The sequence below is a fragment of the Numida meleagris genome, chromosome Z (genome assembly GCF_002078875.1).
Source record: "Numida meleagris isolate 19003 breed g44 Domestic line chromosome Z, NumMel1.0, whole genome shotgun sequence".
NCBI classification, from domain to species: domain Eukaryota; kingdom Metazoa; phylum Chordata; class Aves; order Galliformes; family Numididae; genus Numida; species Numida meleagris.
The window spans coordinates 10,113,513-10,137,170 of NC_034438.1; the positions used below are offsets into that span (position 1 = coordinate 10,113,513).

The 23,658-nt window shown below is 37.6% G+C and overlaps 1 long non-coding RNA gene across 2 annotated transcripts in view; it reads left to right on the top strand.

The window, feature by feature from the left end:
• Positions 1 to 22,882, top strand: part of LOC110389729 — a 90,429-nt gene extending 67,547 nt beyond the window's left edge. For both annotated transcript variants that reach the window (XR_002433356.1, XR_002433357.1), the window contains exon 8: positions 377 to 22,882. This is a non-coding gene — a long non-coding RNA (uncharacterized LOC110389729). The remainder of the gene's footprint in view (positions 1 to 376) is intronic.

The window sequence follows — 23,658 nt, forward strand, 5'->3', positions numbered from 1 at the left end:
GATACTAAACGGGCTTCTTAATGAACATTGCAAATTTATATGCATATATATATGCAGATCCATATGTGTATTGTATATATATCACGCTTCCACTTCTTTGAAATGCTCCTGAATCTCAGAGTAAGATTGAGCTGTTCACAGATTCATTAAAAAGGGCTACTTCAGCTTTATAGGTTTCACCAAAGAGCACCTCTCAGCAAAGGACAGGAGAGGAGCATATTCTTTATAAAATTTGCACACTTCTATCTCTTTTGCAAAAATTACAGGGGGTAGGGCTTTCTGGAAGTGCTTGAAAAGGTTTCCCATTTGCAGCACATGCATGAACTTCAGGCATTTAACCCAAAGTTTTAATCAAGGCTTTGTGCTATCTCATCAGTCTCACAGCCTCATCTTCAAGATCATGAATGAGGGTGCTTTTGTTAAAGAGAAAACCTTTGGGACCAAGCAGGTTTTTTCAGCCAACAATTGGTTCTAACTTCTTCCAACAGAGGACATACGTGCATTGAAGACCTATATCAGTTGCATCTCATCTGTTGGTACAAGACCAAGAAGGTAAGAAAACACTTTCACTTCTGAATGGTCCTTTCTGACTATTTGTAAGTGAAGGACAGATGCATGCTCATTTGTCACATCACCGGGAGACTGATTTGAAGGATATTCTCTGCTTTCAGATTCAGAGGCAGAATTTCAAAGATAGGAAGCAAAGATACTAAAGAACAAGCATAATGAAGCATTGCAAAATAAATAAAAACAGGAAAAAGAAGATTTTGCAACTGCAGCTGTTGCCTTTTCTCCCTCTTTAGAGATTTTTGCACTCTCCATCAGTATCAGGTCCCGTATACTCCAGACCCTAAGTGTGTGAAGATGCAGAGTAATCTTCTTCCAAAACCAAATGTATTTTTGACCCTCGGGGCTGATTGGGTGATAATGTGTGACCTGTTGTGAGAGAGAATAGAACTGTGTGTTGATGTTAATGGAAGTTACCCCAGTAGTATAATGCCAGGACTTCTCAGGGCTTAGATTGAAAACTGAAAGACCAGACTTGTTCTATGTCATATTTGCTCTGCATTCAATTAAATGTAAAAAGACTCAGAGCTATGGTCTCTATCTTAATATAAAAAGATATAAATATCTTTAAGTCTATGTCTACTGTAAGCCGTACACTGGACAGCATACTGCAGAATTGACAAGTCTCGTACCAGAAGATGTGGAACTCCAGTAATTGCATGGGAAGGAAAAAGAAGAAAAAGCATGAAGCAAGACTTGATGGCAATAATAATTATAATATCCTAAGAAAATAAGTTTAACAAGTGTAAACAGAGACATTAAGCATGAAGTTGATTGAAGGCAATAGGAAAAAAGCAGAAAGCACATTAAAAACAAAAGAGATAAATTATTTTACAAAATTCTGGCTGAATAGAAAGCATTCTTAAATTATCTTGTCAAACATAATAAAAAACTGAATAGGTATTTGGGCTGAGATTTCACCCAATGCAGTAAAATGCCTTAGGTGTCATGAGTCAGAAGGAGTAATTCTGACTCATGTAGCTGTGAGTCAATTTTTCATCAGGTAGTTTCTAGAACAATAATTTTTTCACATGAAAATGTATTTTTGTGCTGATCTAAACAAATTGAAAGCATTTTCATTTGTTTTTCATGAGCAACGCAGATGTTGTTTGGCAACTTACGTACAAAGCACCATAGATAAAAACCGTGACAGCACAGAGGAAATGGATGAAGTCTATTTTTTCAGCAGAACCAAAGATCTCCAAAGCTTCATACAGTCTTTGCCAGGAAATGAGGGGAGATTAAATGAGGCTGGGGTCTCTGTGTTTGTGTAGTTTTATCCATCTCACATGGAAACAAAAGAAAAAAATCTCTGGAGATTTCTTTCTCATGCTGGAAGCTCCAGTAGGCAGGAAAGTACATTCTTTTAAATCTACTGAACATTTTAAGTTTATTCATTGTACTGCATATGTATTTTCTCCAGATGTAAATCAGTAATGGAAAAGCTAATATCAGAGTTTACAATGAACATGTAGCCTGCATACAAATTGCAGCATAGACACTTCCAATTTTTGATGGCTAAAAGCTGTAACCCTTGTACCAAATACTTTGTTTCCACAAGGATTTAAGGAGTTTGTACATATGAATCACGTCATTTGCTCACCCTGAACATAAATTGCACATTATTAACCATAAATTAATTTTGGAGTGAACATACTTCTGTGTCCCTTTCTGCTCCCAACTTACACACATGTACTCTCAATAAACCTAAAGAGATGTTACATGGCAGTTAAATTAAAGGCTGTAATCTTATATTGCATGGTTGAGGGCCAGCCCTTTCTCAAGCACTATCACTTGAGACCATTCAATTTCTTGACTACATGCTCGTAATATCTCACTAGATAACTCATAAATTTTTCAGCCTCTTTGGCTTTAAAGCCTTTGAATAGAGACTACTAATGTCCCCCTTTAGATAACTCATAGCCAAGCTATGTATATATTTAGCTGTTTTTATCTTTCCTCATAAACTCAGTTCTTTAATAATTGTTTTGTTGTGTTCTGAATCCCTTCCTGTTAGGAGGAACCACTCTTATTGCAAGTTGCTCAAAAACGAATGTATTTTTTGAGGTTTCTTCACCATAACTTAATGCTCCACTGTTTGCAATTAAATTTTTTTCTTGCTAACATATTGCACTGAACAGTCATGACAAATATTTTATCTGTGTCTCTTCCAAAACTGTTTCCACATCTCTCCATTCCTGTCTTTCTATACATTTCTCTTTTTGTCCTCATTAGGCAGCAATTAATTCCCCAGAATTTTACATTGCATGTTTCTAGTTATAACAGGAGAATGGTGGTTTAAGATACTAGTAAAAATTTTGAGATGTCTGGTCCTATTTTCTGCTCTATGGAAAACGAGTCAAGTAGGACTTTTTTCACAAAATGGACCTGTGAACTTAAGTGCATTTCAACACTGCAAAATGCCCGTATGAACTGATACTAGTGTTGTTTAAATGTCATAGATAAAGTACCTTTTTCCTTGCCACGTTTTCAATTCTGGTAAATATTTGAATTGTATTTTCTGTGTTTACCCTTGCCAATTTATCTGGGATTTCATTGAATATGTTCCTAAGTACCTGCCAAATACCTGCATAAATTTAGCATGTTTCTGGATTGATTGATACTTAAGGGGCATATTGACAAAAGAAAAGAAATTCCCAGATGGCTCTGTAGTATCTGAACAAGAATTTGTGCAATTAAAAATTTGTGAGGAAAGCAGAGCCACCAGCAACTAGTGCATTTCTTGTGCAGGGCAGTGAAATTACCCACATTCTCATGTAGTTTGCTGGCAGTTACAGCTGCCACTTTACTGTACTTTCTCCTTTTAAATAACCACAGTGAGTGGGCTGGTTGTTCCTGGTGGCATCAACCAAGCCATTAATGCTGGCTTCCCAGTATATTAAGCTGGAAAATGCCTCTGGTGTTTATTTAGAAGGTAACCTCCTGTCTGCCTTGCCTATCAGCATTCAAAAACCATTATGAGAAGAAACATTTTCTGGTATTTTGAGGGATATTTTTCAGTCAGACTTTCAAGCCTGTCTGCATACAGAAGCTCTAGTTATATAGGTGTTTGCAGGATTTCTTAAAAAAAGAGCTGGGATTACCATATCCATACTTTGAAGAATGGTATCATAACACTCCACAAATGGTTTGCAAAGGTTTCATCAACAGTACCTGAAATTTGAAATGGCTGCTGCAGTGATGAGTTTCAGGGCTCTGTGATACTTTCCCTGCTGTCAGACCAGACATAAATAAGCCATAAATAAACAGCTGCACATGTCCCAAGTAGCATATTGAAATGTAAAGTGTCACTATCTTTGTTTATGTCCTCCAAAGTTGGCATCAATTACTGCTTCCACAGTTGAGCTTAAATGTTTTCTCTGTACTTATGCTAGTAAAACAATTTGCATCCATGCAATGATTTAAATACACCTTAATTTTCTACCTCTCTTAGCTAGCAAGTAAATGTGAGTAAATGAGAGTATAAAGGGTTACCTTTAGACTAGGAGTGAGATACATGGACACATAGACAGCTAAAAGTACTTTGGGACCCTAATCCACTGAAATATCGATTTCAGTTTTTAAGACTCCAAAAATGGATCTTGCCATTTGACTTTTGTGGTAGTTATTCAAAAATGCTGGACCTAACATGCACCTCAAAAGCTATACTACAGCCTTCACTAAACTTCTCAGAATAATACAATAGTTAACTTCTGCTGTTGCATGTGGTAAAGAAGCTCCTTAAAGACTCATATGATGAGATTAATAAGAATCTACCAGTGTTGAGATTCACTGGAAAAGTATCGACTCTATTCTTAGCTTCTTTTTCTTTTATTATCTGTGGACTCACCCTGAGAATGTCTCTGTAAGTTCTTCTTTCAAATAAGCATTCACTAGTACAACAGAACAAGGTTTTCGTTTGCTCAGAAATTAAGCTGGCAGCTATCAGATTAAGAGACTATTACCTGCCTGAACCAATTCCTGGTTTTAAAATATGGCACTGTCTGTTGCTTCATTTGGATACATCACAAATACTATGTTTTTCAACTGACAGCCTAATTACTGTCTAGTGATTAGAGTTTGGCATAATAGACTGTCTCATGGATTGCTTTAGTTAATGCTTTGCACGAACATTTCATAACTGAAGATCATAAAATGGCAAGCTAAGTTAATTCACAGGCGTGAATGGACCTGAAAAGTTTAACCTCTACCACATTTTTCCAGCTGGTTATCCATTCCCAGTAACTCTCTCTTGTTACAGCACATGCACATACTTTCAAAAGGAAAGGTTATATCACCAACACCACTAAAACATAAAAGTCTGTGCACTCAGTGCACAACAGGTTTTATGCAGGCAGAATCCTCCTCCTCCTCCTCCCCTCTGGCCTTAAAAATACTTTCTTGTTTCAAATTGCATAACTCTTTCGGCAGTTACAGATGTGCCAAGAGTCCAGCTTTGGCTGGGATGGGTTTTTTTTGTATCGGTTACAGTGGTCCCTGCCAATGTCTCAGCTCCTCTGGCCCCGGAAGGCTGTTGTTCTCCGAGTGTAGCAGCACCGCTCTTGGCTGCATGTTGCCCCTCTTGTTCAGGCTTTGCTGGTGGCCTCAGACACGCAGGCCTCTGCTGCTGGCTGCTCCCACATCTCAGTGCTGCAGGAGCACACAGGAGAATATAAATCCCCTGGGATGATCAGCATTAGTGAATGGGTCCTGGTCACTGGTTTTGCCACCAGGAAAGCTGATTTCCTGACAGCCCTTTAGGATAGTGGTAGTCTGGAGACAGCCTTTGTTAAAAGTCACTTTCCAGCCAGTAGGCTTAACCCCAGCACTTGCCCACAAAATGTTTTACCTCTGGGTATCCCAGCAAACCTCACTAAGCAGTTGTTGAGGACCTCAGAAGCATAAGACTGGAGATCAGAAGGAACAATAACTAATCAGAGCTGTTCATGAAGAAAGGCATCCTCACTGTTGGACTAAATGCTCTTAGTGGTCTTTTCCAAACTTAATGATTCTAAAATTTTATGATGACATCTGGACTGCTCTACAGTGCTGGAGAGAAAGCAAGGAATGGGCCTAAAATGTTCCCGCTGGTCTCTTGTGTCCTAATGAGTCAGATCAGTGTTCACCCACCTGGGCACCTCAGATCCAGGGTGGCCTACTCAGGACATTTGATCCAACCAGGTGAAATCAACAGGACTAGAGTTGGGCCTGTAGCTTGGCAGCAGGACAATGTACGTGTAAAACCATTTCTTTTTCAAACTGTCGTTACTGGACTTTCAAACAAACAGCCATCTTCTAACCAAGGATCCCAAATCCCTGTGACTCTCTGTCACAACGCAAGTTCAGGGAAATTATTCTTCTTTCTGGCAAAACCGTGAAGGAATCATTTGGCCTTGCTGCTGCAGTAATTGGTCACCTTTTCACACAGCTGTAGGGATTTGTCAGGCTGAGCTTACAAAGCTAAAAACAAAAGAGGACTGAACAGGTCGACTGATTTTTGGTTCTCTGTTGTGTTTTCATCTTTCTCAAATCTTGTAAAATTTCAGAACCAACAAACAAATATCAGAACTTGAAACTTTGACCTACTTTTTTTCTGGCTCCACCATTCTGGCTTTTGTCTCTAGGGAGTGTTTACATTTGGTGTAAAAATGATCCAGGCTGTCAGCACTTCAAAAAGCAAACAGAGGAATAAAGGTTGGGTTATTTTTGTTTGTTTTGTTCAGCATGCTTCAAAAACCGAGAGCTAGCTGGGTATTGAAATGACATACAAACCTGTTATGTGAATATTACATAAATATAAAATCCAAGTTCAGATTGCAAAGTGACTGGTAGGGAATTAAAACATCATTAAATCATAGGTATTTGAACAACTTTTCATTCATCCTGAGAATGCTAACAAATCATAAGAGTGGTCTATTTTAACACAAATGATTAATGATAGCAGAAATATGTCCTGTCTTCTTCACCACTATTATCATTCATCTTGAAGTCTGAGAACAAGAAAAATACCATGTGCAAAATACTGCTTGTCCTGTCTGTCCTGTAATCTTGTGTAGAAGGTAACCATGCCATCATTCAGAATGAAGGCTGCCAGGGATTCAAAGTATGCTGAAAACTGCAGTGGATCTGGCAAAGCTGAGATGTTTTCAGACTCTGAAAAGATATGGACAAGGAACAGATCCCTCCCCTATTAAAGGAAAGGAGGGGGTAGGAAATCATAGGATTTTAAATCAGGTATGGTTGCAGAAGTGAAGCTATGCTACACTGAAACTCTGTGGAGTTTAAATTCCCTCCCAGTTTGCATTAAAAGTTTCAGGCAGCTACTCTGAAGGCTGAAAGAAAAGACATACAGAGAATAGCTCACAAAGATACTCTAAAAACTGTTCAGCCAAGCCTTTACTTAAATCACTTAAAAAATAAGGGGCATATTCAAAGGAAATTAGAATCTGTGATGAAATATTTGATGTTTTTGTTCACATGTGCCACTCTAACACAGAACACAGATAGAACTTCCTACCGCATCTTCTTCCCTCAGTTTCCATCTTAAGGAATATTCAATCAAAATCAGCATTGCTTTTTTGTCAAAAAGCGTTACACAAACATAATTATTTTCCTTCTAGCCATGACTCAATCAACATTCACTCCAGACTGTCCTCATCACATCATAAATTTTTCCACTCAATTTACCTTTTAGTGTGAATGCAAGAGATTAACATCCACCTTAAAAGTAAAGAAATTTTAATCATTCTTGAAACAGATCATTCCACTTATGTGTCTCCAGTTTAGCAACCAAATGGTAATGTATTTCAATATTTACGCCTACAGCTAGATGAGGTGGCAGCCAGAAGAACTGTAACTTTGGAAAGCTGGTTTTCCTTTATTTTTCCCCCTCATTTATTTATAGCTGTGAAGACTAATAGCAGAAAAAAAGTCTATGAAATCTCACTTGAAGACATTCCTGGGACATAGGCTATGAAAAGATGGGTCAGTAGTTTTCAAATAAACCAACTGATGCAGACATTAAATATAAGCCTTGTGCCTTATTAAAGCAGTCCTATGGGAGACCACTTAGTCTAAGTACTTGAGGCCACGTGGGAAATAGCCAGTACCACTTCCCTAAAGATCCTATATTCACCTCCTCCCCTGTATGCGATTACACATAGCTGGGATCCAACAGGTAGAGACAGTCATTAAGAACAGTACTTCTGTTTGGCTTTCATGATTAAGTGATGGGGAGGGAAAAGCCCTGAACTTCAGGCTGCTGGTACAGTAGCACTGGTTTGTGCAAAATGAATCAGTCTCTGCTTTTTTCCTAGAGGACAAAACCATATTTCACTGTGAAACACCAGACTGCTAAGAGCACTAATTACCCGTTCTGTTAGCAACTTCTGTTCAAATGTCAGGAATTAAAGAAACAATCTGGGTCGTGTTTTGAGCTCAGTAACAGCAATGCAAATTATGGTAAAGTATAACTCTGTGTTTACAACAGAAAATCTGTGCATTTGACTGATACTGATATTACATATATTGGTTTTTTATCACCATGGCCCTTAATCACAAAAATGTCTGGGCCACGCTGGTTTGAGGAAACTTGCACTCTCTCTGCAGTTGTTATGTAGGTAAATATTGTGGTTTAAGTGCTAAAATGCACATAGTTGAAAAATAATTATCCATAGTGTTAGCCAAGAAAAACTTGGCAAGCATTCTAATGCCATAGAGCTGGAAAGTTATAGAGCACCTTTATTTTTTTTTTTAAGTAAGTAGAAATAGATAGAATACATCAGTTAGAGACACAACTTCAGATGGATTTAAGGAGATTATTGTTTTTTAAAAGGAACATTTGCTCCAACTTTTGAACAGAATCAAACAATACTGTTTAAATTCCTTTATTCTGTGAATCTTCTCTCCAGAAAGGACATTTGCAGGAGTAACTAAGCACACTTAGAGTAAATATTACAAATGTTCAAGAAAATTTATTCCTAATGTATGCTGAATCAAGAAATTGACCTATAATGTTGTTTTCTTGTCATGTCCATATAAATAGAAGCAAGAACACCAGGCTTACAGTGTTCAAACACACATTCATATTGATTATTTATAGATGAATACATGAGATAGGTATTTGAACACTTGAGTATTAATACTTCCTCCACTGCCCTCATTTAAAAAATCAGGTCCAAAAAATTCAAATTAGAATCATTTCACAATTTTGTCATGATTTTGAATGGCTGTAGTCCTGGAAACAGCAGTCACTTAACAACAACCTGGAAAATAAAAAATAAAATAAAATGTAAAATTCAGCTAGAAAGCTGTTCACTGCAATTCCTTCACCATTTTAATAATTAGGGATCGAACACTCTAAATATTAAGTTACTGCCCTTTTTAAAATGTAGCAGTAATTTCAGAAGATCAAACTGTATAATTACAGCATTTTCACCTGAACAAAAAAAATCAATATTTACCTTTCTGTCTTGAAGGCATTAATAAAAGTGATTCAGAGACTTTGGACTACCATATGCAAAACTTGTATATGGATTTTTTTTTTTCAGTAGTTTAATGCATTTTGTGCTTCATTGTACTGTAAGATAAATAGTATTCATTCCTGGGCATCCATAGCTAAAATAAATATGTTTTGTACTTTATGCAAGAAAAGAGCTACTTTATCACTTTCTAATGCAATGTGTCCAAACTTTGTTATCAGAGCACGAGTGCTTGCCTTAAGATGAACCTAGTATCAGCAACCTTACAAGTGAACAAATAAAACACGTGCTGATAAAAACGTGCTGAAAGCATTCCTTTTGTAAAAGGCAGTTAAAGTGCACCAACCTTAGTGCTTTGTTGTACTCTAGAGTGAGACAGGATTCTTACATTTGCAGCCTACTCTTTCTTAATTTATTAACTTTTGTGAAAAGAATGAGAAAGACTTGCAAAGAGGTTAAAACTTGCAAGTTCAGGAGGTAGCCTTTTTGGCAACAAAACCCAAGAACCATCCACTTATCCTTTCCATCCAGGAAAAGCATAAGAAAGTTATATGAATATTTAAAATATTGTCAGTTGGCTTGTTGGTGCATGAGAGAAAATACTCCAACAATCCAGTATTGAGCAAGGACCAAACAGGGGCCTGGGAAGACTCAAGAGTTTTGGTGACAGACATTGGAGATCTGTTATCTCTAAATGAAGTGTTTTTGGGCCATTCCAACCTGAATCTATGTATCCAGGACTTTTGGTTAAGTGCAGAGGAGATCCAGATGGTGTTCTGGCACCACAAACCTCCTCAATTCCCTCCTCCATGTGCTCTAATGCTGGCTTAGATAGTGCACCTGTATGATCGAGAGGGAATTTCCTCCAGTCCATTCCACCCCACATCACTTATTTGCTTTCATGCTTGACCTATCTTGTTCTGCTGGAATTGCCAACAAGGGCTTATGTCATGGAAGTGGTATTTTTTATCTTTATGCATCTGAGAACTTAATTGAAACTACTAATTCCTTCTATATGCAACCTGGAACAACCACAAAATCCTGACATGATTTTCCCCTTTTCAGTTCAAGTCAGTGATCTAAAGCCAAGCAGTTCTGTTTCTCAGTGCTAATTCTGTCATCTCAGAAAACTCATTTTTCTCCAGCTGAGTTACTGGGAAATGATAAAAGAACACAGTGGATAAACAAATAAATATGTTTTTTTCTTTCAAATTAAACTGAGACAGTGCTTTGAAAGAGTTAAAATGAAATGTGCTGCAAGAATTTGTTCAGCTCACTTCACAGTTCTATACGTTTGCTCAGGCAATTTCATGGGCTTCTGCAGCTCAGCTGCTGCAGGGGCTGACTGGAGCATAAATGCATGTCTCCAGCTTGGGCTCCTCCCTTTGATGTCTGCTGCAAGTCATGAAGCTGTGCTCGCTCCCATCCCACATCCAGAGTTGTTCTCCTGCCTCTATTTTCATACTTATGAAACATCATCACCATTAATCTCCTTCTAATAAAAGAAAAAACAACTTAAAAAATCATATCTGTTTTCTGTTTTGTGCTGAATTTAGGGGGATGTGCATTGGAATATTTGTATGGAGTGAGTTTCCATCAGGGAAGAGGATCAGCTCTCATCTCTTGGATTCTGGAGGAGATGCAGTGTCACCACAGGGCAGCCGAGGGAGAACTCTTTCTGAGATCCAGGCCCCCAGCAGTGCTTACAGCTAGGGCTGTCATCTCTGCAGCCCAGTGCAGATTGCCCAAACTGATGTTTTGGTGCCTCAGGATACTAGAGCAATGCTCAGTGGAGACGTAGTCTTTGGGACTCTCCTCACTGTCTTGGTTTTACAATTACTGTGCATCTTAAAAACCCACAAACTTTTTTTTAAATCATAAAAAGCATCAGCATCTTAATAGATAAAGACGATTTTTAAAATAATTAACTTCTATGAATCGCATTTCATGACAGAAAAATGTCACCCTACTTCTTCAGCGCCAGTAAGTTGACATGATCCTACACCTACATCTGTCATTTGACAGAGTCAGAAAAAATGGGGTCATTCAGAGGGCTGCTTTCCTGGGGCTGAGTCTCCAGCTTCGAAAATAAACATCTCAGCTTTTTCTTGACATTTCGTTTTGATAGTGACTCAAATGCACTTTAGCATTTGTCTAGCAACAGGAGATAACTGTGCCAGGGTGAAAGAGTCTCAGAGGGCCCTTCTGTTAAACTTTGGGAGTTCCTGATGGGATCATTGCTGCCTCTTGATCTCTGAGCACAGAGGCTGTGAGGGATCTGCCACAACAGATGCAGCCAATCTACATTCATCGAAGAGCTCAGCTGGAATAATATTTTCTTTTTGCATTTCTTCTATCTATAAAGCTTTTATATGGAAGCTTTACAAAAACAAGTAAACCTAATGCAACAACTTAATCACCTGTTTATCCTATATCTCAAATTATACAAAATGAAAGAAACTTAAAAAAAAACACACCGAGTTAGGTCTCTTGTTACCGTGTAACTCTAAACTTTCTATTTTGAGTAATAAACTCTAAACTTTTTTGTTCAGATATTGCCTGGAGTCTTCAAACCAAACTCTGTCATCCATATCTACCATGCTGTTTGTCAGAATGGCAGCCTTATCATATTACTATTTTTTTAAGGGATAGGTTGCTGGCCTTTCACTTGACTCCTATCCTCTAAGCAGCTTTTTGTCTGGATTTTGCACTTTAATGTCTCCAGCTACGTGGATTTCCAGGAATTTGAACTCTCAACAGTCAGTCTTAATGTGCTTCAGAACTTTTCTGCCATTCCAATGCATTAAAGAAAAGTCTTCAGGGAAAATGCCATGCTTACACTGCCATGTACTGCAGCTTGAAAAGTACAGGACAATCCCTATACTGCTTCACTACGATTATATCCTGCTGATCAGACTGTCACTTGGACTGCACTTTGTTCTTCATCGCCTCTGACTGGAAACTCATTCCATATAAGAATGATAGGTAAGAAGAGATCTGAACTCACCTTGATGTCCAGCCATTCCTGGTGCAGGCTAAAAATGTTTGTTCCTTTCCCTTTCCATCTGCATGATTCCAGCAATAATCATTCTGCAAGTAAAACAACATCTATGTGCGGGATGCTTGGGGTTGAATTGCAAGCCATGGATTCCTTCTCATTTTGATGGTGCAAAACAAGAATATACATTCTTATGGGAACATCCTTTTATTCTACTGGCAATGTAATTTTTATTAACAGCTTGGCCATTGTTTTAACATATCAAGTGTGTGATGTGAGGTAGATGCATTCACAACAATGGTAGGTGAGTTGGCACAGCATTTTTGGGACCTGTAAGGTTGTAATGAGGATCAAATCTCTGAATTTGGTTGGGTTTTCGTATGGATTTAAAATGTATTCAAACATCCTGAATAAATTGAAAGAGGGAGCAGCCTTCCTCAGGCCATTCGGCACTTCTAGATGTAATGAGAAACCAAAAGTGGAAATGACATTGAAATGTTTCTGAACTTAAAAAAAAAAAAAAAAAAAGTGCAGTTTGAAGGTAGTTGTAGGAATGGGAACGTTCAGTGGTTATAGGAAGTACAGGAACCTGTCTGTGAGTGACAATCCAGGACAAACCTCTGTACCATCAGATCCCTCCCGCACTTTAGGCACCTTTGTTAGCTTCCTTCTTGCTGAATACTCAGAACATCTAGTGCACCAAACAATATTCTTCTTATCCTTCATTAATGTCAATATTAGGCTTTGGTATAAAAATGAATCAAAGACGTTCTACCAGCCAAGAATGCAGTCCAGAATTCTGGCTTTCTTCTGCAAGAGCAGATAATTTTGCTCCCACCTAAAGCATATGCTCTACTTTACATATTAGTTTCTTACACAGCAGAAATCCAGAGACATGCAGTTAGGTCCTGGCAATAAAAATGTGAGTGCTGATTTTTGGACTCTTGATTTCAAACTAAATTTATTAGAAAAATGTGTATATCCAGGCAAGAAATGTGTGTATATCCAAGGTTGTGGAGTCTCTTTCTGTGGAGATATTCAAGACCCATTTGGATGCCTACGTGTGAGACCTATTGTAGGAAAGCTGCTTTAGCAGGGAGGCTAGACTCACCGGTCTCTTGAGGTCCCTTCCAACCCCGGCTGTGATCCTGAACTTGTGTATGGTTCCTATTTTTTTCCTACTGTCAGGCCCCAAATCCTTGTGCTGAACACCTTATGTTTTGAGAAGCATGGATGCAGATTTAAACTTTGTGTCCAAAGTCTGTTTCTGTAATTAAAGTGAATGTCCATGAATGAAGTGTCTGTCTATATTGGACTGACTGACTCTGATCTCACACTGAAGCAGATTGGAAGGAACCGTACTAAACTCAATGGAATGGACTGTGACTCTGTGACTTCTAAATCAGTTGAATTTCACTTACTTCAATTGAGCTGATTTTGATTTACAGTGATTGAATGAGAATAGAGTTAGACCTCATGTTAAAGATATTATTTGCCTTTTGACTTTAGTAAAAATCCTGTATAGCAGCACAGAAGTAGCTTGAGATTTTTCTGCTAAAAGTGCTAGTGAAGTTTCTTTAAAGCAAAGACATGAAAAGTTTTGTATTTTCTCTGTATAGATATTTGTGCTGTCAGCTGAGAGAGAGGAGAAATATTCTGCAGCATTAAATCATATTTTACAGTTCAATGATCTGGAAGATTTCCATATGTCATATTTACATTCACTTCCTATTTAATGTGATGCAGATTTTTTGCATGCACAGATCTTGAAAGAAAAAAACATATGGAGAAGTCTACATAGTTATTTTGTTAAATGAAATGGTATGCTTTTGTTTAACAAAAGAATTTTAATGGGGAGAGTGCAAGACACTGAAACAAGACAAAGTATCTTTAAATCAACTTTTTTTTTTTTTTTTTTTCCATTTTCATTGCCCAGCTAAAGCTGTGAAATAGTGAGAGAAAATGTGAAGGCTTTACGTATTTCATCTAACACAATAATTTACCAAATTCAGTAGTCACAATGAATGAACATAAAGTAGTACTGGAATACTTGACACTAAGGCTCAAATATCCCAGAATGCCCTTTTCTGGTTCCTGGGCTGGTCTTGAAAACGCAAGTCACTTAAAATCCACTCTGAAATGCTTTCTGGTAATCAGCTGCCATAGCTACTGTTGTAACCTAGAGCAATAATTGTTTTTCTCAGCATCGTCTACTCACTTTTATGGTTGAAATGTGCAGTAGCATAGGTTTCTACTGAAGAAAGGAGGACTATTTTAGGGAAAACAGGAGGTGATAAGAGAAGAACTCATTCAGAGTGGCCCTGCTGAGAAGGACTTGGGGATTCTACTGGATGAAAAGCTCAATGTGAGCCATCTGTCTACACTTGCATCCTAGAGGGCCAACAGCACCCTGGGCTGCACCAACAGAGGGGTCGCAGCAGGGAGAGGGAGAGTATTATCCCCCTCTGCTCTACCCTCATGAGGCCCCATCTAGAGTACAGTGTCCACATCTGGGGCCCCCAGCACAGGAGGGATATGAAGGTGTTGGAATGGGTCCAGAGCAGAGTCACAAAGATGCTCAGTGGTCTGGAGCATCTTTCCTGTGAAGAAAGGCTGAGGGAACCAGACTTCTTCAGTCTGGAGAAGAAAAGCCTCCTTGGAGATCTCTTTGTGGCCTTCCAGTTCTTGAAGGGAGCTTACAAGCATGGAGATCAACAGTTTACACAGGCAGCCCTGCCCCTGGCAGTAGGCTGGAACTAGATGATCATTAAGGTCCCTTCCAACCCAAGCCATTCTATTAACCTAGAACAAGAAAGATTGAATCTGTGAATTTCTAGAAGAATTTTGGACACATTCAGCCTCCATTTAGAATTGTTTAATTCCATTGTATTGTGTAAATAAAAATTTAGTCCAAATGTAGTTTTGTAGTTTATGTTGAGGCATTTTGAACTGATGGAGCTATTGTAGAGCCATGTGGTTATAAACAAAAACTGCAAAATGAAATGTAGAACTGTTGTAATAAAGATTGCCACAAACAAGTTAGCTTTATAAATTGACCTTCACATTCAAATATGGTGGAAATAAATGCAGCGCCTATGGAAATGTCTGAGTGGCATCCAGTATGGTTCAAAGAGTGTAAGCTGAGTAGAAAAAAAGACAATTCTAGATCTCTCTTCCTGCCTTCATGAGGAAAACTTGTATTTTTTTGGCTTGAATCCCTGGACTTAGATTGAAGAGATTTGGAAGTACACCAGCATCCTCTCAAGATGGTTCAACCCCCTCATAATTACTTATTTTATTATCAAGAATCTTGACAGAATAACAGTCAAATGTCTGTGTACTTCTAAGTATCCAAGTGTACATGTGTTGAGCATTCTTGTCTCTTAGTCATATTAACCACTCCATCTTCCAAGAATGGTGCACTAATTTGCTGCTGAGATCATTCTGAGAATGTTGCCCTCTGCAAGCAAAATATGTTGAAGTACTTAGAGGTGAGAATGGCTAAAAATGCTAGACAGTCATCCCACCAGGCTCTAGAGAATGGCATCTCCAGGTATAAACAGTCTTTACTCAAAAAAGGCTGGCAAGTGGGGACAAAGACAAGCTTCAAATGCACTACTATACTTGATTCAACAAAGCAAAAATACTTGAACATCCCTTACTCTGCCTTAAATATCAATAACTGTTCAGTGTTCTTGACTGTTTGTCTAGTAACCGTCTAATGCACGGTGATTACTGGCTTCACTGGGAACATAGCACATCACCTGTGGCTCAGAGGCAAGCCTGGTGACTCTGTCCCCACAGACATTGAGCCTTTGCCAGGTTACAGACAGCTGCAGGCCCGGGGGGAGACTGCACTGAGTGGGGTTATTGTGTCAGGTTCCTCATGTATAGTAATTTCCTGATCAGTCTTCAGCTGCATGGTGTAAATACAGCATATGTAAATGTATGTCCGGGCATTCAGGTGAGGGTGTTTCTCTTCCATTATGAAAGGGCTCCCCAAATTTTCATTTTTAAGCTCTGTTTCAAGCAAAAATCTTCTTCAAAGTTATCAAAATGTGGTTTTGATCTATGTCATTAAGGCAGTTACTGTAAATCAGTCCAAGCTGACTGGGAAATATTTGGAAGAACAGTTCATGATCTGAATAAAACTGGCCTCAGTTTAAAAATTGCGATGAATTCTGAGGTAATTTGCTTCTGAATGTTTCATATGAAGCTTAAAATTTCAAAGCCATCTCCTTAACAGCGTTATTTGTTTTTGTATGGCTGCATCGGTGAGAAGTCACATAGCAGTGTAGGCATAAACTTTAAAAGTTAGGCTTTTATCTAGGCAGTGCTGTCTGTTACCTTTACTAATATCACTGTAAATTATAAGCATTTACTTGGCACTGCCTGCTACTGTTGATATGATGTGGTCTTCACTCCGTTCCCATATTCTGCAGACAAGCAGCTAATCAGTCTGACCATTTGCTGAGTGAGCTGACAACTGCAAGAACCAGATGTTAAGTTCTAGAATTTATTTTTCCAGTGGGGTCATGTAGGTTTCTGATTTGTTTCCTAGCTAGCCTGTTCTAAAGTCTTTTATCTGCCTTCTTGGCTGATTTCCATCAAAATAATGCAGCATTTATAAGTCTTAGTTTCCCCATAAGCATCATCTCCAACTGCACTTCCAAGAAGTCCCCTGTGTAAGAATGTGAAGGTTTTATTTTCCTTGTGAAAGCTGTGAACAAGGTACAGACTTTGTTATGTCAGATACAATATTCATATCTTGTTTATAACAACTCAAAAGAACATACTGTGAAGCTTCATTCACAGAATTGTCATTTCAAATTTATCAGAACAGGATTTACGTTCTGATATTTGTACAATTACAAAAGCTATCTCTCTTGGGTGGAGAAACAAGTTTGTTCTGGGTGGAGAGAATCTATCCAAGTCTCCACACAGAGCAAGGAAGACATGAAAACTGGCATAGCAATCATATGATAACAGACAGTCACCAGACCAGAAAAAATAGTTAAACCCCATGCATATTCCTAGTAATGATTATTGTTCTTTCCTTTCTTTTTTCCAGAGATTAATTTTAAATAGGAAAAACTAGTGAGGAATATACTTGAATCTTTTGAAAATCATATTTTTCAGGCTGCACATATTTTGCTTTTGCATGAAGGAAAACAAGAAAATATTTGTCAATATTTATTTCTCAGTATCTGTCTAACAGAACTGGAAGTATACCTCCAAAATACTGTTGCCTCTTCAGCAAATTTGATTCTCTTAAGCTTTGATTTGGATTAAAATTTTCTATTTAGCAGTTCTGGTTCTAATGATCTTTTACACTGCTTTTCAAATCTTGATCATTATACATATCCTCAGGCACTACCTTCAAAATGTTTTCCACTTCAGCTTGAAATGAGTGCTCTTCCACTGTACATTTCTCAAGTCGTCTAGAATTCAAGTTTTTTGGATGGCTATTATGAAAGATTTTCTGTAAGCCCACCATTCTTGAAGAAATGTGTTGAGTGAACACAAAACATCCTTAAAAGACTTGTAAAAGGAGACTAAAGGAATGGTGCATTTGGCGTGGCTTTCCTCACAGCAGTAGGATGATAATATCACAATGTCTAAGCAGTTCCCACAATGTGTGAATAGTTCCCCCTAAAAAAAGAGATAATGTGAATTCAGCAGTTAGAATACAAATCCTTGGCTCAGAGAGTCCATGACCTCCCAGCTGCAATCAGCAGACACTTTAACAATTAACCTTTTTATAAAACTCTTTTCCATTGCTGTATTTTACTGGCTAGTCTCAGAGATGATTTGGTCTGAATCAGTCCAATCATATGAACGTTAAACTTTCTGAATTGTAAATATTGTCATTTTTTACCTCTATTTGCAATGCTGGGCTATCAAACTCTGAGTTCAGAGCAGTCAGTATGACTATAGGTAATCTCTTTTGTCATGAAAAATCCTATCCTACAACATATAACAGTTTAATAAACCCATCTACAAATACTAAGACAAACCCTCTGCTTTTGATTCATTTAAAATTGATAGCTGTGTCATACTTGAGCAGTGTGGACGTTGTTACACAAAGCTTGAAAGACAGTAGAGAGCATAAAGCCCAAACAGATGAATTCTACTCCTTTGAGTCACAATAAGCAGAATTTCTTCTCCACTCTGAGGACTTAGCTACCACTTCACCTAAGTAAGTGTGACAACACTTGGATTTATGTAGTGGTGCTGGTAGCACTATATTTTCCAGAGGACATTTTCATATGGCAAGGATGTCTCCCCCAGGAGTGCCATAAGCTGCACTCCTCTCTTGATACAGGTTCATATGTATGTATCATGGATTCCTTGGCCTTGTTAAAAATTGTTATTTTGCCACATTCCTGACTACTGTAAACTCACTTTTAGAGCAGTAGCACCGGTAGGGTCAAATAACGTGCTTGAAAGGATTGTCATCTCTTTAGGGATGAAAAGAATTTGAAGGGAAAGAGAAAATAACAGTGATTAAATCTTTGACTAATGGGTACAAAACCCAAAATTATAATTTCTGCTGCTTTATTTTGAAATATATGGAAAAAATTAATGAGCCAAATATAAAACAGCATCATTTCATGCAAGGAGGCACTGTGTAGACAAACATAAGAAAGATTCTGAGTGACTGAGAGTCAGTTTTGGTAATGTTCTGATACAGGCTAAGAAGTTAAGACATTTCCCAAACAATTACTTGTTTCATTCTCAAGTACCAGCAATGACTGTTGACCACATTTTGCTGAAACAAAATGCATGGAAAGCAGCTTCTCTCCCTCAGAAAGCTAACAGCTAAAGGGGATCTGTAATGCCATTGGTCAGCTGGAATCTCAGTTTACTTTCCCTGGCAAATTACTGTCTTGTTGTGGTTAGGCAAGTTAGGTTCCAGAGAATTAGTTCTTTAATTTTCAGGCAACTTTCATCTCTTTTTTAACCTATGCTTACTCCGTCTGCTTAGAAAATCAGTTACCACATTTGAAACATTTGGTTTCAAATGAAGTTTAGATGAGGTTCTGGGATCCTACCATCTCAGAAGGCAGCTTGATCATATGTATAAACTTTATATGTGGGCCAGCACACTCAAAAGCCAACTCCTTCCAAACATGTTGTTCTTTTCCTTGTAATGACAGGCATTTTGGAGGAAGATTATAGACATTTGGTTTTACCACTGAGTTGAGGTACCTCTATCCTCCATTTTTGATGTCAGACAGAAAATTCAGACAGACCCTTGTTTCCTATAGGCTAACCATAGGCAACTTCAGTGACAGCATGCTAAGTTAAGGTTCATTCAATCCGTTGCTTGTTCTGGACCATATTTAAATAATAATCTCATGTTATGCAGAAAATGCCTAGTTCAGTCTTCCAGATTTCATTTCAGGAGCAGCTGTATCTCTGCTTTGGGCTTTAGTGGCATATATTTTCTGTCTCCATAGTATGATTTTTTCACTTTCCAGCCCGACCAATATACCAGCAAAATTTTGCAGTCTAGACCATACGTTAACTTTACTATTGGTCCTTTGATATCAGAAATATGACACCATAAGTAGTCTTCAAAAGTTCTTCCTTTTGTTTGTTCAGTCACCAAGGTCAAGCCTACTGCAAATTGTACTCCAACTGAACACACCATCACAGAACTTCTTACTTTGATTTTTGTTGTTCTACAAATCATCAGAGAAGCTCTGAAGACAAAATAGCCTTCCACAGCTAAAGTAATGTTTTTGCAGCAGCCAGTAATAAAAATACCATGGAAAAGATACTAATAACTATATAAATTGAAGCAGATGTTGTCCATATACTCACTTTTGTGTACAAGACAGTTCGATTTACTAGTTAAACAGTTTGACTAAAGTGTTACAGCAAATCTGATCAATACAAAAATCTGAACTTTTCTGCTCTTTGCTGTTTTTTAGGGTTTGTGATGATATATATGAATAGGCCTGTGTCTACAATATCCTAGTGACAAAGTGATGCTCCCCTTGGTAAGCATGGCTCTTTCCCTCTATAAAGAGTCATGCTTACCAAGGGGAGCATCACTCTATAAAGAGGGAAAAAATTGCTATCTCTGTTCATTCTACAAAGAAGTATTCAATATGACTCCACCAATTTAAATATGGTAGATAAGGAAGGTTCCTATGGAAAGAACAAGATAGATCAGTGTTTTGTTATTGTCTGTTCATTTGTTTTAATATATAAATGACCTGACTGCATTTTGAGTTTGCATTTTGAGGAGTATGTTCCATGAGCTCCTTTGTACATAACCATCTTATTCCTCCTTTCTTAATGTGGCTTATGCACAAACGCCCATTGTTATTCAATGCTAAAGATACAATTTAAATTATGCAAACTGTCTAGGAGGCTCACTTCTGCTCCATGGATGCTGATAGACACATGCCTCTCTTCCATTTCACATTTTCAGTGGCATTGCATGAGGAAGAACAGATTCTGCATAACAGACGTAAACAGACTAGTATTCTGTAACTACATTCAACTACTCTAAGTAACTTCAAAGAATCCTGGCACTAATTCAGTTCTGCAAGTCATCAGAAATCTAAAATGCTTCCCCAAAGTATGAGATAGAGCAAAATCTTGTAAGTCTGTAAAATAGCTACAAATCATGTAAGAGAGCTCTTAAAACTGTGAGATATCCAGTAATACTGTTCCCAGACTGCTAGTTTCTGTGTACAAGGAACTGCCATGAGCCTGCTATCAGCGTAACTTTTAAGTTAGATTGAAACAACAAAACCAGGAACAAGGAAAAATTTCCATGAAAGACCACAATATATTTATCTTCTTTGTCTTTCGTGAACTAAGAAAGTGATTGCCTCTATCTTTTCTTTGCATAAGAAGGAAAATAAATAGGAACATTCCAAAAGCTTAAATACTATTGCATTTGAGTTTGCTACTTAAGAAAGAAACTTCAGTTTGCATCTGTCAGCCTTCCTGAACTGATTCATTCTATGTCACTAGAATTCTGCAGTATAAATCTGAGAGCCTTAAGATAAAAACAGAACACAAGCTAGTTTTCTGAAATCTGTGACATCTATTCCTTGTTTTGTGAAGGAGTCTCAACAAATATGAAAATAGCAACCTTCGTATCTTTGTCAGAATACTAGGCAGAATTTATTTTCTCCCTTCTCCCCAGATGGTAACGGTAACAACCAGAATGTTTCCACTTTGTGCCTTTTTCAGATTTGGATGTCAGAGAAAGCAAATTGCATTGAACAAGTGAAATTTTACACCCCAAGTATACCACTTTACATAGTGGTGTTTTGAACTCAGGTTTTCAGAAAACTCTTCTTGTTAGAGAGAGAAATTAGTTACAGGAATCTATTAAAGTCTTAAAGTACTTCCTTAAAAAGTACAAGAAACTTTATGAAATCCACAAAAATATGACTTTGAGTAGGTCACGAACATTTATTAGTTGAAATATTAAGTATGCCACCAAAGCTCTCTAGTCCTGTTACAGCATTCTTCTTAATAAAGTTGATGATACATCAGGGTATAATCGTAGTTACTCATGAACAGCAAGATATGAATAATAGCCACTGTGGTAACCATTTAGGTAGAAAGTTGCTCTGTTTGTGACAATAGGAACCACAAAGAATATTCAAGTTGTCTTTGAGGGATTGGAGTATTCCGCATCTATTAAAGTCAGTTGTTCTGTTGTACTAGCTTTTCCTTCATAAAGAATTGCAGTACTCTGTGATACATAAAACCAAATAGTGGCTTTGAATTGCAACAGCAGATTTTGATAGTGCAAAAACAACTTCTAAGCAGGAGTATATGCTAAGAACAATTGCTGTGATTTTTTCTTGTGTTAAGCAGACAAATTGGAAGAAACTGTGTTAGTGGAAGTAAAGCACTGACCACCGGGAGATGTTAATGTGAGGAGAGGTAATCATATGGTTACTTTCAGCAAGACTACTGATAGCCAAGATGACTGGAGGTGTTGGATTATACACCATGTCATAAAACCAAATGTCTGCAAACACTTTGTGCCTTGTAGCACACAGTAGAACTTTCTTCTGAAGAGTGATGTTCTTGGAAGTGGGTGTCCAAGGAGGACAAAAGGGAGTGTGAAGTCAGAGTTTTAATAGTTTGTGAAAAGTAATCTTTCATCAGGACCTGAATCTTTCAGCATGAAACAGGAAGACACCGGTTTTACAGCACCAATGTTAGCTCCATTACTAACATCTTCTCTGTGCTACTGACACTGACATTTTCTCTGAAGACTTCTGATTTATATTATTAAGTGCTTTGCTCCTTCCATTCCAGACCTGAAGAAAGTCTTGTGAATCTGGAATATAGACTGTTGTTGTTTTTTTCCCAAATTATCATTCAGTTTGATTGAAAAATCACTGCTTCTCTCTATGAACTTTATTAGCTAAGTTATGCCCAAAGAGGACCAAAGCCCAGTGAAGTGAAAGGTCATTGCTTTAAATCAAAGCCATAGTTGAGACCAAGCTTGCAGTGAACTAAATTAAATTCAGCATTCTTGCAAGAAATATCATACTTGCTTGTAAGATTCCTGTCAGGAGACAAGCTGAATTTGCCTTTGTAATCTCTTTTGCCGTCTTAGGTACTTCCATTCATCACTGTGTATTTAAATTTCAAGTAATCACACTCAGTTTAGCCAATAACAGTGTAATTGTTTGCTTTCTTTTGCTATTTTCATGTGCCTCTCCTGACACTAAGCTCTTTCATAGTTCAAAATTCATGGCTGAAGTTACAAAGCCTCTTTTATCCACTTATTCAATTATGCTGATATTGGATTGCCTGTTAAGAGCAATAAAACTAATACTGCAGACCTTGAGACTCCATCTTGACTATCCTTGTGTCTACATTTTCACTAGCTAAGAGCCCATGATTCTTCCAAACACACTTCAAAAATTATAGCTTATTGTATTGAGTTGCACACACTGAACTTGATAGAAATGAGTTCTTAAGAGAATAAGAGGGAGGAGTTTGCACTGTAAATTTTTATGCATACTTAAATAACTCCAGAACTATTTCCAAGCTAATGACTAGTCTATGATCCTAAGAATGGTTGTTATTTTATGATAAAAATATTATATAAGAGCCAAAACAAACTTTTTTCACATTTGGTGTGAAGTTCTTGTTGTCAATACATGATCCTGCACAAAGCAAGATGAGGCTCTGTTTTTCTGTTCCTGTGAAAAAAAAAGGAAAAAGAAGACATCATTTGAGAACATATTCCTACACTGATAGGAAAGGCAGACCATGCAACTTAAGTAACTAGACTGAGCATTTAAGAAATGTACTCATTTCTTCTTCCTACTATGGAATTCTCAGCATTCTGACATGGTAGGAAGGCTAATATCAGACATTGGTATCATATACACATATGAAGCAAATAAATTTATTTTTTGTATCCTCTTGACATCTACAAGAAAAGGATTAGATGAAATCTAACTCAGTTTCCACCAGTCCTATTAATGTTACTGGTTGAGAATCTTGACGAAACTCTACCTCTTTCAATAAATGCACTTCGCTAGAAATGTTAAAATTAACAGTTTAGTGCCATGCACACATTCAAACTATCTTGGGAATGTTTGCAAAACC